This window comes from Oryctolagus cuniculus, chromosome 5, assembly GCF_051225735.1.
Source record: "Oryctolagus cuniculus isolate XC-2025 breed Fujian yellow rabbit chromosome 5, ASM5122573v1, whole genome shotgun sequence".
NCBI lineage: Eukaryota > Metazoa > Chordata > Mammalia > Lagomorpha > Leporidae > Oryctolagus > Oryctolagus cuniculus.
Window position 1 is genome coordinate 51781957 of NC_142871.1, and position 17523 is coordinate 51799479.

The 17523-nt window shown below is 39.5% G+C and overlaps 1 long non-coding RNA gene across 1 annotated transcript; it reads right to left on the reverse strand.

Moving 5' to 3' along the window:
* Positions 1-3740: 3740 nt before the first annotated feature.
* Positions 3741-6884, reverse strand: LOC149126504 (uncharacterized). Its single transcript, XR_016234520.1, has 2 exons — positions 6730-6884; positions 3741-6610 (listed from the first exon to the last, which is right to left on the reverse strand). It is a non-coding gene; the product is annotated as an uncharacterized LOC149126504 (long non-coding RNA).
* Between the last annotated feature and the right edge of the window lie 10639 nt (positions 6885-17523).

Genomic DNA, 17523 nt, shown 5'->3' on the forward strand with positions numbered 1-17523 from the left:
ATCCACAGATTCTCATCTGACAGAGATGTTAGAGTTCTGCTTGGTAGATTCTCCACACAGGAATGGATCCAAATGAATACCGAAATGTCAGCTTTAACAGTGGTTAAGATAGCTTAGAGAACAAGGTTTGAACCTAAGCCTGCTGGGGGGTGGAGTTTCCTATGTTTTCCTCCTAAATTCAAGACAGACCGATAGAGGGAGAACTTTGCCTTATACCTCTGTTATAATCTGAGAAACCAAAGAATGACCACCCTTTCTAAGGGAGAGTGAGGTCTCAACTCAGGGCCTGCTGTCTGGGGTCTACAAGTACACACACCTGCCATGCCTGGTCAAAAGTAGTTCAAGAGGCCAAGGGAGACAGAGTAACCTGCGTCTTGGTTTTGCAGTGCCCGTTGGCATTGACGGACCAGTTGGGGCAAGCACCTCTCAGGGGAGCATCAAGTGAGGCATCAGAAGGAGACCAGAGGTGTCCCCTCTGAGGGGGCTTCAGTGGTTCTGGCTTTTGTAGACCTGATCAGTCCTTTCCTCTCCACCAAAACATGATGATTAGGGGAGAAATTTCACATTTACAAAAAATACACCACAACCCCACCCTCACCCTACATTTTCTTCTAGCAACTTCATAGTGTCAGGTCGTAAATTAAGTCTTCGATCTTGAACTAATGTTTGTGTATGGGGAGAGGTAAGAATCTAATTTCATTTTTGTACATATGTACATCCAGTTTTTTCAACACCATTTACTGAAGAAATTATCCTTTCTCCAGTGTATGGTTTAGGCACTTTTGTCAAAAATCAATTGGCTGTGTATATGTGGATTAATTTCTGGGCTCTGAATTCTGTTCCATTGAGCTGTGTGTCAGTTTTTATGCCAATACTGTGCTGTTTTAATTACTATAGCTTTATAGCATGCTTTGAAGTCCGCTATTGTGATGCCTCCAGCTTGATTTTTTTCCCCTCAAGATTACTTTAGCTATTGTTGGTCTTTTGTAATTCCATACAAATTTAGCATTTTTTTCTAATTCTGTAAAGAACGTTATTGGTATTTTTATAAGAATTGCATCGAATCTATAGATTGCTTTGGATAGTAAAGATATTTTAATTATATTAATCCTTCCAATCTATGTGCAAGAAATATTTTTCATTTTTTGTGTCTTTGATGATTTATTTCATCAATGTTTTATAATATTCATTGTAGGTATCTTTCACTCTTTTGGTTGAATTTATTCCTAAATATTTGATTTTGTGTGTGTATGGCTATTGTGAATGGAATTGCTTTCTTAATTTCTCTTTTGATGAGTTCATCATTAGCATATAAAAATCTACTCTTTTTTGTATGTTGATTTTGTAACATACAACTTAGCTGAATTGGTTTATCATTTCTAACAGTTTTTTGGTGGCATATTTAGGTTTCCTCATGTACACATGTCATCTGCAAACACAGATATTTTGACCTCTTCCTTTTCAATTTTGGAACCATTTATTCTTTTTCCTCCCTAAGTGCTCTTGCTAATACTGCCAATATTATATTGAGTAAGAGTGGTAGAAGTGGGTATCTTGGTTTTATTCCAGATCTGATGGGAAATACTTTCAGCTTTTCCCCATTCAGAATGATATTGACTATTGGTATATCATATATAGTTCTATAATTTTAAAATATGTTCCTTCTATGCCTATTTTATTGAGAATTTTTTTTCATCACGAATGGATGTTGAATCTTATCAAATGCTTTCTCCACATCTATTGAAATGATCATATAGGTTTTTTTCTTCATTCTGTTGAAGTGATTTTTGACATTTATTGATTTGTGAATGTTGAACTGCCCTTGTATCTCTATGAGAAATCCACTTGGTTACAATATTTAATCTTTTTGATGTAATGTTGGATTTAGTTTTGCAAGTATTTTGTTGAGAATTTTTGAATCTGTGTTCATCAAGGAAATACAACTCTAGTTTTCTTTTGATGTTGTATCTATTCAGTTTTGGTATCAAAACGATGGTAGCCTCTAAAAAGAGTTTGACAAAGTTTTATCCTGTTCAATATTTTGGAATAGTTTGAAAAGTATTAGAGTTAGTTCCTCTTTAAATATTTTATAGAATTCAGCACTAACGGCATCAGGTCTTGGACTTTTCCTTGATGGGAGATTTTTAATTACTACTTCAATCTCGTCACTTATTATGGGTCTGTTTAGATTTTCTGTATCTTTTTCCTTTAATCTTTGTTGGTTATATGTACTCAGGAATTTATCTATTTCTTCAAGGTTTTCCAATTTGTTGGCATATGGTTTTTCATAGTGGTTTTCTTATGATCCTTTGTGTTTCATTGGTATCAGTTGTAAGGTCTTCTTTTTCATCACTAATTTTACTTATTTGAATTTTTTCTCTTTTTTCCTCTGTTAGTCTGGCTAGAGATTTGTCTATTTACCTTTTCAAAAAACCAGCTTTTTGTTTTGCTGATCTTTTGTATCTTTTGTTTTAATGTCATTTATTTTTACTCTGATCCTTATTATTTCTCGCTTCCTGCTAATTCTCAATTTGGTTTTTTCTTGTTTTCCTAAGTACCTTAGATGCATTGTTAGATCATTTATTTGAGAGCCTTCTATTTTTCTACTGTAAGCTCTTGATGTTATAAAGTTCCCTCTTAATACTGCTATTTTTATTGTTGTATCCCATACATTCTGATATTTTTTTCATTTATTTCAAGAAAGTTTTTTTTATTTCCATTTTAATTTCCTCAGTGACTCATTGGTCATTCAATAGCACGTTGTTTAATTACCATGTATTTATAAATGTTCTATTGTTCTTACTGTTGATTTCTATTTTTATTTCTTTGTGGTCTGAGAGGATACATGATATGATTTCAATCTTTTTAAATTTACTAAGACTTGCTGTGTTGTCTAATATATGCTTTCTCCTAGAAAATGTTCCATATGCCGATGAGGAGATTGTGTATTCTATAGCTATTGGGTGAAATGTCCTGTAAATGTTTGCCAGGTATTTGCTCAATAGTATGGTTCAACTCAGATGTGTCTTCATTGATTCTCTGTCTGAATGATCTGTCCATTGATGACAGTGGGGTGTTGAACTCCCTCACTACTATTTTATTGGAATCTATCTCTCCCTTTAGGTCTAATAGTATTTGCCATATATATCTGGGTGGTCTTGTGTTAGGTGCATATATATTTATGATTGTTAGGTCTTTTTGCTGAACCAATCCTTTTATCAAAATATATTGTCCTTTGTCTCTTTTTCAAATATCTGATTTAAGGTCTGTTTTATCTTATATGAATATATCTCTACTCCTGTTCATTTTTGGTTTCCATTTGCTTGGAAAATCTTTTTCCAGCCCTTCACTTTCAGTCTATATATATCTTATTTGTGAATTGAATTTCTGTTGGCAGCATATAGTTGGGTCTTGGCTTTTTATCCATTCAGCCAAACTAAATCTTTTGGCTGTGGAATTTAACCCATTCATCTTCAAGTTTAGTATTGATAGATAAAGCTAATACCTATCATTATGTTGATTGGTTACTGATCATAACCACTCTTTTAGTGAGTTTGGTAGTATCACTGATTTCATGCTATCTACTTCTAATGTAGTACTCCCTTTAAAATTTTTTGTAATGCTTGTTTTGTGGTGATGAATTCTCTGTTTTTATTTAGCTGGGAAATATTTCTCCTTAACTTCTTTTTTGGTTTGCTTAATTTAAAAAACAAAAATTTATTGTCTCACAATTCTGGTTTCACTTGGTATTAATTTTTTAATTTTATTTAAGGTATGCAAATTTCATGTATTTCAGATATACAGATTTAGAAACATAGTGTTACTTCCCACCCTACCATCCTTCCCATCCATGCGCTCACCCTGCTTCCTCCTCCCTCTCCTTTTCCTACACTTCATTTTTACAAAGACCTATTTTCAGTAAACTTTATACTCATAAGATTAACCCTACACTATGTAAAGAGTTCAACAAATAGTATGAAAAAAGAATGCTCTTCCTCAACAGCAGAGACAAGGGCTGTAAACAATCATCAAATCTCAAAGTGTCGGTTTTACTCCAATACATCACATTTTATGTACCACAAATCAGGGAATACATGATATCTGTCTTTTTGGGACTGGCTTCTACTTAGTGAAATAAGCCAGTCTCTCACTTCTAAAGGATAGCTTCACTTGATAGAATTTTCTTGATTGGAAGTTTTTTAAGACCTTGAATATTTAATCCTACTCTCTTCTTACCTGTAGGGTTTCTGCTGAGAAGGCCGTTGTTATATAATTGGTTTTCCTTTATATGTAACTTTATTCTTTTCTCTTCTTGCCATTGAGATTCTCTCCTTGTGCTTAGCTTTTGACAGTTTGATCATCATATGTCTTGGAGAAGATCTTTTGTGGCTGAGTCTGCTTGGGGTCCTTTGAGGTTCCTGTTTCTGTATGTTCACGTCTCTTTCAAGACTTGAGAATTTTCAACTCTTATTTCATTTAGTAGGTTTTCGACACCATTTTCCTTCTCTTCCACTTCAGAGATCCGTGTAATATGAACATTTGGTCACTTAATGATATCCCATATTTTGCATAGTTTTTTTCATTCCTTTCTCTTTATTTTTGTCTGAGAGGGTTATTTCAGAACTCTTACCCTCCAGATCAGAAATTCCTCCACTTGGTATAGTCTGCTGTTCATGCTTTTAATTGTATATTTTATTTCATTGATTGAAGTTTTCATCTCCAAAAATTGTTTGGTTCTTTTTAATAGTTTTTATCTGCTTAGTGAATTTGTCATTATTGTCATCTACTGTTTAAGCTGTCTATCTGTATTCCCTTCCATTGCATTTAGTTTCCTTACAACTATTATTTTGAATCCTATTTGTGGCATTTCATAGATTTTCTTAAGATCACAATCTATCTCTAGAGAACTGTTGTGTTCTTTTAGAGGTGTCATGCTTTCTTGCTTCTTCATATTTTCTGTGTCCCTAGATTGATGTCTGTGCATCTGGTGTAATACTTCCTTTTTTATGGAGTGGGTTTTATTGGAGAAGAGTTTATTATTTAGATGGAATTCAGAGTATCCCTTGAATTTTGCTTTGTTTTGGTTGTAGGTGAGCCCAGAAGTGTAACTTTGGAGTGACTTCTTTTGATTTAATCAATGTTGGTGGCACAGTGGCCTTGTCTGCAGCAGTTTGTTGGGGGAGAAATGTAACTATGAGATGAATGTGGTCTTCATAAGGTGTGTATGTATCTTCAGTCCCTGGAGAGCTTGTTGTCAGTCACACCAGGACTTGTAATGGCCAGAGCCTCTTTATTCGTGCTGAGAGACACCAAGGAGGGCTGTCCCCTCATCCCACATGACACATCTCAGTGGTGCTGTGGCTTGTGGCCCCAATAGCTGAGACTTTAGGGCTGTGTGATGCGGATGGAACCTTCCCCAGGTCCTGCTGGAAGAGTGTCATGGATGCTGGGGCTTATAGCAAAAAGCCCTAGTCACAGAACTAGGGAATGTGAACTGGACCTCACTCTGGTCCTACAGGATGACCACAAAATATACCGGAGGTTTTGTGCTGAGTCTGGAGAGGAGACATGCAGCTAGATTCTCCCCTGGATTCCAGTGAGTTTGAGGAAATTAGTATTGATAGTCGCAGTCTTACTGTTGGTAGGATGCAGTGGGATCATTACCCAGGGCTCTCAGGGTGAGAACCAGGTATCCAGGATGGTGGTAGCCACCTGCCTGAATCAGAGGACTGTGCAAGAACTTCTCAGATACTGCAAGTGTGAATTAGGCCAAAGAATCTGATACCAATGTCAACAGTTCTAGCTTTGCAAGGCATAGATTTGAACAGCCCCAGTTCCCATGCAGCATTAAAAGGTGATGCTTGGAATTGTGCCCCGGGCTTCCAGCTCTGTGAGCTAGGACAGAGGACATGTTCTCAGGTCATCTCTGGATTTTGCATGGGTCACTGTTGGTGTTAGCCCCAAGAAGCGGAGGGGATACCTCTGGATCATACAGAATGAGTGACTGCAGTTGGAGGGTTTATGCCCAGAACTCCCACACTTGCAAGGTTCAGGGCGTTTGCTTTCCACCCTGTCTGCTGCCTTGTCTCTGGCTCTAGTGGCTTCTGGTAGCAGCAGGACTGCTTGTTTCCACTGAATCACAACAGATTTCAGCAGTGACTCTCCCGCAGTAAATTGAGTCTGGCACTTTGATGGGGCAGAGGAGGGGTGGGGAACAATGTGGCTTCCCTTTTCAGAGCAAAGTTCCCGCTCAGAACCCAGTCAGCTTCCCAGGATGGGCTTGCAGTCAGTGGGGACTGTGAATTCTCCAGCAGTTAAAGCTGCTGGTGGCAGGGAACCATAGCACCTTCTTCTTACCTTGTGTTGGCAAGATGGCATTTCCAAGCTGGGAGCTGGGAGTGTGCGGAGCCAGGGTTGTAGATGCAGGTGTGGCTGGCTTTGTGGCCCAGCGGCAGGTGTATTCTTTATCCTCACTACCCTGCAGAGTCTTTGTTCTGTTCTGTTCTGTCACTTCCCCACTGAAAATGTCTCAATCAGTGGGACTTGGTCCTTCCTCTGTTCATCTGTGGCTGTCAGCATGGCTTCTCACTCTTCAGCCATCTTGAATTTCCTTAAAACATTTAAGAACATTTTTAAACATAAAATTTGACTTAGCAATAGAAAAACTATGTAAGTTGTAAATGTACAGTTCAATGATCAATTTAAAAGTTATGCTTGTGTATACCTTACCTCCATGCTTCCCATCCAAGAAAAGAAAAAAAAAGTACTTCTAGCCCCTGCAAAGTCCATGCTGGTCATACAGAGAATAGTGGCTGTTTGGTAACCTGATGTCTGGCAGAGCAGAGAAGGCAGCTAGCAGTGCTGGGCCTCGTGCCACCCTGATCAGCATGGCAAATATGTGTCAGGTTTTTCTGTTATCCCAGATGGGTGTGTTCTTGTTCCAATAAGGAATAATGCATAAAGGGACAGAGAGGAGATCCAGAAGTAGTCACTTCAATGCTGTTGTTCATCTTTATGAAATGTGAAAAGGGAGGCAAGTGTTTTCCAGTTTTTTCCAGCTGAGACTCCAACAGATGCCAACCAAGAGAAGGACAAAAGCATATTTGTTAGATGTTGCAATCGGTGGGTGTGAGAGAGATTGGGAAAAGATTTTTTAAATTTTGAAATCCCAGTTTTAACTGTTAAATTACTTTGCAAAATAATCAATGGATTAATCTTTTTATGATTCCCTTGAGCTCACAGTCTTAGAAATGGGAAATCTGGTTTACATAAAACCAAGTTCAGTTCTCAAGGTCAAAGCATAATGATGAGCTGCAATATCTTTATTTCTTGAAGCTGCTTACTCTACCTCACGTCAAATAGCATTGTCCATGTGCCTTCCTCACAAAGAAAGCTGTGGGTGCTGCATAAAATTGCTGAGTCATTGTCATGGTATAGAGAATGTCCAGTTTTCAGGAGAGAGCTCTTTTATTGATATTTCCTGAGTGATTTCTTACTATCTTCCACATGATGCTGGAACGATCACGGAGCTATACTGATAGGTATGGCATTGTCCTCAGCTTTCATAAACTTCAATCTATCAGGTGAATACAATATTTAGTCTTAAATACAACCTGATAAATTTACACAAAATTCTGGTTGACACAACAAAAAGACTCTACCAATGAACACCTTGTGAGTCTCCAGATCGAGTCTCAATATAGATCAATTTGCACACACCCTCCCCACATAGCTCTATCACTGTGGTGTTATGATACATATAGTTCAGTTTCTGCTCTGCAGTTCTTGGTTCAGAACACCTTCACCATGGCAGGAGTCAGACAGTAGGTCATATGACCTTACTCATGCCACAGAGATCCTGCCCTATACCCTCAGGAAGAATCTAGACCAGCCTTGCTGGGTTTCCCCACGCAGTTCATAAGCAATCATGCCTATGCAGTAAAGTCTTCAGAACAACCTAGAAGGACAGGTTTGGAGAGCTTTAGAATAGCTGGAGACCTGGATGTTCTTGGTAGAGCCTGGAGAAGGCAAGAAGTTCCACAGCCCTTCCCTCGTCCATCACCCTGTCAGTTCTTCATCTGCATCCTTTGTGGTATCCTTTATCCTAAAGCAGTAACTGTAAGAGTCTCCTCAAGTTCTGTGAGCATATTACTGAAACATGAGGAGGCGGTTGTGGGAACCCTGATTTCTAATCAGTTGGTCAGCTGCACAAGTAAAATGACTTGGGGCTTGCAACTGGCATTTAAAAGGTCTTGATAACTGAACCCCCAACTTGTGAGACCTGATATTATCCCCAGGTAGATCCCAACAGAACTGAATTCAAGCTGGTGTCCACCTCTGCTGCATGGCCTGCCTGCTGGTGGCGAGAAATCCCCACACCTGTTAGAATCACACAATATTTTCCTGTTGATTGTGGTCAGGGTTGAGGAAGGGAAAATGATTGGTTTTTCCTTCAGTCACTCTCACTCAGGAACCAGCAATGCTCTCCACATGGACATGTCTTATCACATGGCACTTACCAGATTTACTCAACATGAAAGGGTTGTTATAAGTCATGCAAAGCAAGGAATAAATACATTGGCTCAGCTAACCAAGAAATCCAAGCAGCAACTGAACTCAGCATGTTTCGGATACTGTCATCAGGGCCCTGTTTCACCCCAAGCATCACCATGTGCAGGAAGATGGCCAGTGGTAGCCTCAAGCGTGCATTTGTAGCTCCTCACCCCAGCCACCATCTGGTCCCTTTTTAATGTATAGTTTTATATTTTGGTTTTAAAAATTGCTTTTATTTGTTTGAAAGGCAGATTGAGAGAGAGAGAGAGAGAAACAGAGAAACAGAGAGCTCCCTTCTGCGGGTCCATATCCCAAGTGCCCAGGCTGAGCCAAGCAGAAACCAGAAACCTAGAACTCAATCCAGATCTCCCACATAGGTGGTAGCAACCCAAGTACTTTAGCCGTCACCTGCTGCCTCTCGGGTTGCCCACTCACACGAAACTGGAATGAGAGTGGAGCTAGGACTTGAATCCAGGCACTCTGACATGAGATGTGAGCAGCTTTGTAACTACTATGCCAAAAGCCTGCCCTCATCTGTAAAGTTTTGAGGAGGACTTTATCCAAGTCTGTCTCCTATGTGTGTTCCAGAACCCATGACTATGGCCTGCTCTACAGAGGACTATGAGCAGCCAAGCTGAAGTCACGAACCCAACCCTGAGGCAAGGGAGGGCTGGGACGTGTGGATCCCCACCCTTGCCCAGTGGAAGGAATGATGATAGAAGATGAAGGTGGAAAGAGCACTGGAAGGCAAAAGCAAAATTGCTCAGGACAATCAACTCTCTGGAATACACGTTTCCAATCTATTTGCAATTTGATATAGCACAATTCTCACTATTAGACAATCATAGGCTGGTAAATGTCGTTAACAAGTGAAAGCTTAGAGGTTAAAACCCCAATCTGTACTATCTGCCGAAGTCCCAGGTGTAAATAGTCCAACATGGACCATTTCACGCTGCCAACCTCACAGAGCCGCCCTCGAAGCTGGAGAGATGCACAGTAGGCCGCACACCACCGTGTGGCACCCCCACCCCAGACACAGTGCATGTGAATCCCCTCAGGAGCACACATAAGGCTCTAATGTGGTAACCTAACTAGGAAGAGATGAGATCAGAGTATGTGCTGCACTTTTTTCATGAATGTATTTACTTGCAAATTTATAGCATGTAGTCTTTTAACACTGGTTTTAATAACACTGTTCTCACTGCCTAGCTCCTTTGAGTGCAAACTCACACTCTTCAGAACCTCCCTAGTTTAGATAGTTTACCTATTAACCTGTCTGGATGCAAAATGTGCTCATGAACTTTTTGATTGTCCAAGTTCTATTCTTGATAGGACAAAGTGTTTTTCCATTTTTAAGTATGAAGTAAAGAGAGAAATTTCCTTAACACATAACAACTCATTTCTTTACTACTAGTAAGTTTAATTACATTGAAATAGGAGAGAACTGTGTTCATTTTTTTGTTTTAGATAAACTGTTAAAAATCCATATAAAACATATTCCCATGGAGAGTAGATGAAACACAACTACATCACATTAAATGAACAAAAGAAAGCCTTCGAGAAACAAAAATAATAATAAAGTCACTTCACCAGTTAAAACCAAGAACTTCATATAGATAGTCAATAAAATAAAAATCAAAGCATCTTGCTGCAGAATTATTCTTAAGAATTCAAGCAAAGAACATAAAAAAGTTCAAAGTCTTGCTAACTAGCAAGCTCTTATTCTTTTCCCAGGGAGAAGGCCAGAAGGAGGTCAGAAAGATTTTGTGTTTTGATCTACCTCTGAGATAACATGTTCTGCACATTTTTCCAGCCCAAGTAGACAGGCTGAAAGCACTCAAAGAGGAGCTTGTGCGTCAAGTGAGTTATTTTTAATATGTGTTGGGATAAAGGGTGTGCAGGGAAACCAAAGCAAGGATGAGAGATCACTCTGTTCTAGAAGGGAATTCTTCTCTTGGACCTGTTGGTGGCTTCTACACAAGTTGCAAGTCGTGCCAAATCATTGTCACAGGCAAACTAGAAAGCACGGGGTTTCTCTCTGTCCATAACCAGTAATTTCTTTAGAGAGAATATTTATAAATCACCAGCTCATTTTGGAGTCAAGAGCTATTATCTGGAACATTTGTTCTCTGAGTAGGAGAACAATGCCAAAGGCAACAGAAATATTTTTCTTTAATTAATTTTCACCGAGGTCACTTTTGATTGTAAACCAGTGTTTAATCCAATTTCCTTACAAGTTGTATGGGTTGGCTTTCCTAATGTTCTGTTTATAGCCACTCAGTATGTTGCTTGGAAAATGCTGATGAAGTTATAAAGATAGCTCAGTGACTTCAACTAAGACAGACGGAACCAGAGAGGTGGCTCAGAAATTAGCAAATCCTTTTTAAATGCAGGTGCCCTTTTAAGGAATGAGTAACATTGGCATGTTAAGCTATAGAGTTTCTCACAAAGGGGCAATTGGCTTGATGTGTGTGTGTATAAATGCTCCTTATCTCAGAAACTTCCTCAATATTTATGAAAAATCTCCATGGTTTATTAGGTGTTTATTCTGGGCTATAAGAAATCTGTGGGAAACAAGAGCACTGTGAAAAAGTAAATGTGACTGTTTATAAGACTAAAAATTCATCCATAAACATCCCAGGGCATCCTTATTCAGAGAAATGATTATAGGTGGAAGTTATTTTTTATTTCTGAGCCCTGGGTGATGCAATGTTGGACAAGATTCCATGGTCAGCAGATGTCAGCTCTGGAAACACTGTGAGGTTGAGGAAACTCTTGCAACTTTAGGTGGGAGCTTTATACTCTAATGATAACCTTAAAACTCAACTTTCTGGTCTCCGAGCTTCAAAAGGATACAGCCAGGACAAAGCAAGGGAAGCAGGACCAGGTGGGAAAAGAGTACAGGGTTCTCATTTGAAGAGGGATCTTCATACATTGGGACTCCAAGAGTGGAGGGGGTAGGAGAGACATCAAGCTGGAAGAGAGAATACTGGGAGGTGACCCAAGATGGGTAATCTCTTTTTCCATTCGCATGGGTCATGGAGATAATGGCCAAATGAGATTGTTTCCTTCTTTCTTGCTCAGGCTTGCTTAAGGAGGCAACTTTATGGAGTTCTCTTACCTGAGGCCTCTGGAATGCCAGGTCTCTCGAATTACACAATGAACATAGGCCATTTGTACAGGAATAGAGTCTGACTCTGCCTTAGGAAAGAAGTCAGAATGCAGCTACATGGAGAGGTTTTGGAATGGGCGGACCTAGATGTAATCATTTTGTCACAGTCAAGTGCTGAATAGTAACCACTGGGGGATGAGCAATTTGAGTGTGGCCAGGTCTGAGGCACTCTTGACAACATGGCTATAAATGGGCAGCAAAGGAATGTATGCAACATTGAACACAGAGTTCCCATGAGTTCACAGAGTGAGCCCATGGACACCGTCAGCATACAGGGCTGAGTTCTTGTGATCTGATGAATTCTTTTCTTCAGAGACGCTCAAGTTCACACAAATCTTCGGCTGGTAACTTACTTATTCAATAAAAATGCACACCTACTGTGTGCAAGGTGCCATTTTAGGCGCCAGGAATACAGTAGTAAGCAGAACAGGCATAACTCTCTGCCCTATAATAGCTCATATCTGGCAGGAGGAAGTGAAACAAATAAAATAAATTAGTCTAGTTCAACAATAAACAAGTAGAACCCTTCTGTTCGGGAACACATGTGCATGTGGTAAAACCATAGAGACGCGCAAAGAGAACACTGAGCATAAAATAGCTGGTTTGGTAGCAGATGGAATGAAAGCAACTGTAGACCTGTATGGGAGGCCACACCCAAGCTCACTCAGGCAGAGGTCAGCCCTTGGTCGCCTCCCCCAGCCCCGAAGCATTTCTGTTCTATCTGGTGCTTGCTTAACACCTCCTCATCCAAGAGAGACCGTGATTGGGTTTTGGTCATTGGTAGAAATGAACCTGATGAGGCTATTTGTGTGTATATATGTGTGTGAGTTCAGAGTAGACTAATATCTTGGAATATTCCAGTCTTCCAACTTCTGCCTATACTCATCACCTTATGCAGCCATGACAAATCCTGCAGACTGGATGGTTTAAACAACAGCAACCTATTTGCTTAGCTGTTTGGAGTCTGCACATCTCGCATTTAGGTGCTGGCCAGTTCCCCAGTGAAGGCTCCTTTCCTGGGTCTTGCTGCCTCCTCACATGGCCTTTCCTCTACAAGGAGTGGGGAGGAAGAGAGTGCTCACGCTTTATGTCTCTTCCTCTTCTCGTCAGGTCTAATGAACTGGGGAGTGGGTGGCACAATCACCTTAAAACAGGGCCCATGATACCACGATGAAGTACCCTGTCTCTGTGAAGCACTCTCCTGCTGGAGTAGTTGTGATAGGAGGCTTAGGGTGGGGTGTCCTGTCCTGGGCACTTTTGTTTTTTACCACCTGTTCTCTGAATTCTTGCTTGAAATATACAAAGTACTACATGAGGTAGATACAAGGATGTTCCTACAAACAAGCTAAAGCTAAGTGGCTTTGATCATGCCACTTTCATCTTCCTTTTGTTAGGAAAATTCATCAGTCTGCTCCTGGACTTTCAAATGAGGGCCTACATCTTTATATATAATTTTAGATTTATATGATTATTATTACTATGAATAGTTGTAGCAGAGAATATTTTCTGTAAAACTCATGCTCTTTTAAACAAGGTTATTTTTAGCAATTTTCCCTTATTTTTATTTTCATATTGAACAACAGCTACTTAGAAATAGATTAATCATCTTTCTTCTTTAAGATACACTTAATATTGCACCGTATGTTGCTTCTTTTATTTCTTTATTGGTTCCTTCAATAATATATCTACCACTCAGTTAAGGCAATTCTGAACCAAGACAATAACCTGTGTGTGCCTTTTTTCATTTTTGGTCTCCCTCTGCTATCGCCCCTTGGTACCCTCACCCAGATTTAGGGTAACCTCCATCTGCATTGGTGTTCATCATGGCCTTATTTCCCTTTTTAGAAAAATTTTAAGTTATTTTTAAAAAGTTTACTTAGAGAGAGAGAGAGAGAGAGAGCACCCAGCTGCAGTTCACTCCCCAAATGCCTGCATTTCCTAAACAAAACACAAAAACTGTCCCTATGATACATTACTTCATCTAGCCTCACTAAAATTGAGAAGTTTTATTCATCAAAAGATACAATCAGGGTGGTGAAAATACAAATTATAGACTGGGAGAAAATATTTACAATACATAGTGGCAACAAAAGATTGGTATCTGTCATATTCATATTAAGAACACCTCTTAACTATGAAGAAAGACATGAAAATTCCAATAGAAAAATAAGCAAAAATCAGGGAGATGTGTATTTTAATATTTTATTATATACCAATCTATTTCACAAATCAGATACAGTTAGGTAAATTGATTAGAAATGCAAATTTTGGGGACTGGGCCTAGTGGTTAACATGCCCATATCCTACATTCTGTGCCTGGGTTCAGTTCCTGGTTCAGTCCAGCTTTTTGCTTGTGTGGACCCTGGGAGGCCGCAGTGTCAGGCCATGTTTCCACCGTGTTGGCAATCTGGATCAAATTCCCAGATTCCAGTTTCAGCCAAGTCCAGCTTATATGGTTGTTGGCATTTAGTAGGTGAACTAGTAGTTAGTTCTCTCTGTCTCTCCGCTGTTCAAATAAATTAGTGCTATTTTCTAAATGTGTGAGTTTTGAATTTAAAAAAGTCCTTGATTCCCTTATTGTTTAACCTCTTGCAAGTTTGCTTAAGCTTCTTCAGCTTCAATGTTCTCAGTGATAAAGTGTTACTATACTTTTAATGCTGAGTAGATAAACACAATGTAGTATAGTCATGCAATGGAATTTTATTCAGACATAGAAATGGATGAAGTACTGAAACGTGCTACAACATGCATGAACCTTAGAAGCATTATGCTAAATGACAGAATCCAGCCGGCGCTGCGGCTCACTAGGCTAATCCTCCGCCTTGTGGCACCCACACACCGGGTTCTAGTCCTGGTCGGGGCGCCGGATTCTGTCCCGGTTGCCCCTCTTCCAGGCCAGCTCTTTGCTGTGGCCAGGGAGTGCAGTGGAGGATGGCCCAAGTGCTTGGGCCCTGCACCCGCATGGGAGACTAGGAGAAGCACCTGGCTCCTGGCTTCAGATCAGCACAGTGTGCCAGCCGCAGTGCGCCTGGAGGGTGAACCAACGGCTAAAAGGAAGACCTTTTTCTCTGTCTCTCTCTCTCACTGTCCACTCTGCCTGTCAAAAAAAAAAAAAAAAAAAAAAAGAATCCAGGCAAAAAAGGCTGTTTATTGCACGAGCACGATTTGATTTAGCAAATTGCACATAAAAGGCAAATCCATAGCCAAAAAGTAGATTCATGATTGCTACGGTTTGAATGTGTTCCCTCCAAAAGCTGTTTTGAAACATAAGGCCTATTTGGGGGATTGAGAAGTGGGGTCTTTGGGGAAGTGATGCAGAGCCCTGATGAATGGATTAGTGCCTTATAAAAGCCCATTTTGTCTTCTGTCACTTCTGCCATGTGAGGCTGCAGCAAGGAGGCCCTCGCCAGACGCCAGCTGGTGGTGCCTTGATCTGGGATTTCCATGCTTCCAGAACTGTAAGGAATAAGTTTCTTTTGTTAATAAATTTCCCAGTTTGTAGGATTTTGTGATAGCTACACAGACTCAGAGAAGTGGTTACCAGGGTTGGGAAGAAGGGCGATTGGAGAATGACTGCCCATGGGAATGGAATTACATGGTGGTGATTGTTGGACAAACTTGTAAATGTATTAAAAACCACTGGAGTCGTTTTATGGTATGTTAATTATAATTATGGTATGCTAATTATAAAAGGAAAAGTTATTATGAAAAAATATTATTGTGAATATTGAATGAGACAGCTCATATAGCCTGACACATAATAACCACATACAAATAGTCCATAAGTTTCAAAATACTGATCCGTTTTTTTTTTTGTTTCACTTTCTCCATGGCCATAAATATCTCCCTCCAGTTTGTATGTTAATTGACTCAGGTTTCACATAGCATTCTCCTTGAAATGATCTTCAAAATAGTATTAAAAGAACCATGACAGCTATTTGCATAAACAATACTACCCTTTATTGACTGCCTGCTAGATGCTAGTCTCAATACTAGATGTTTTATAAATCTTTTGCTAGATCTGTAAAACAATCTTATGACTTACACCTATATTACATTTGAAAGAACTGAAGGGTTTTGTTTTTGTTTTTGTTTTTGTTTTTCCCGAAAAATAAAAAACCCGACTGAACTGAGAAGACAAAGCAAGAACTTTTTAAACTCCCAAGTTTACTTCTGCTGTACAACCTTGCACAAAGGTATACATTACTGCAGGGAAATGTTGAACAATTTCACAGAATGTTAAGATGCAATTTTCTGTTATCCAGTAATGTGTTCATACCATTTAAAAATAAAGGTCTCTATATAGCAACAGGACTCTTTTTCTTTGAACACCAAAGACTTTATTTTATAATTAGACTCTTGCTGCTGCTGCTGGTAGTTTGCTCCTGGAATTCTCCAAATTTCCTTTCATATACAACACTAACTATGGATTAACTTACAACACGGAAAAAGAACAAAATTAGTCATTTAAATGTCATTTCTGTGAATGTCATTTTAATCAAAGCATTTGAAATTCCCTTATCATGATTCTTCACAGCATCTCTCCTAATTAGTAAGAGTTCTGAGCCAACACTGTGGTGTTACAAAAATTTGCAATCAACGGCATGTAGCTGAAATGTCATCAATAAAAATATCAGACTATAAAGTTACTGAGACATGCAGCCTTCTAGCAAGTCAACTTCAATGAAGAGACCTCAGGGGCCTGCACTGTGACATAGTGGGTAAAGCTGCTGCTGGCAGTGCCAGCATCCCATATGGGTGCCCGTTGGAATCCTGGCTGCTCCTCTTCCAATCCAGCTCTCTGCTATGGCCTGGGAAAACAGTAGACAATGGCCCATGACCTTGGACCTCTGTACCCGCGTAGGAGACCTGGAAGACTCTTGGTTCCTGGCTTCAGATCAGCCCAGCTCCTACCGTTGCAGCCATCTGGGGAGTGAACCAGAGGATGCCAGACCTCTATCTCTGTCTCTGCCTTTGCTCTGTAACTCTGCCTTTCAAATAAATAAATAAATCTTTTTTTTAAAAAAAAATGAGCAGATCTCAGTTCTCAGTGGAGGTTTCATTTTTACCCAGCCTTTGTTTATTTGCTCTTTTTTTTCTTATTCTTGTTATTTATTTATTTTTTATCTTTTATTTAATGAATATAAATTTCCAAAGTACGACTCATGGGTTACAATGGCTTCCCCCCCCATACTGTCCCTCCCACCCACAACCCTCCCCTTTCCCACTCCCTCTCCCCTTCCATTCACATCAAGATTCATTTTTGATTATCTTAATATACAGAAGATCAGCTTAGTATACCTTAAGTAAGGATTTCAACAGTTTGCTCCCACACAGAAACATAAAGTGAAAAATAATAGATGATTTTTTTTAAATGATGATGAAATCAGAGCAGATCTATTGTCATGTTTAATCCCAGTGAGAGTCAAGTTGGGAATTGATAATTTCTTTTTTTTTTTTTTTACAGAAGATTAGTTTAGTGTACATTAAGTAAAGATTTCAATCGTTTGCACCCCCATAGAAACACAAAGTGAAATATACTGTTTGAGTACTCGTTATAGCATTAAGCCTCAGTGTACAGCACATTAAGGACAGAGATCCTACATGAGGAGTAAGTGCACAGTGACTCCTGTTGTTGACTTTACAAATTGACACTCCTGTTTATGGCATCAGTAATCTCCCTATGCACCAGTCATGAGTTTCCAAGGCTATGGAAGCCCCTTGAGTTCTCCGACTCTTATCTTGTTTAGACACGGTCATAGTCAAAGTGGAGGTTCTCTCCTCCCTTCAGAGAAAGG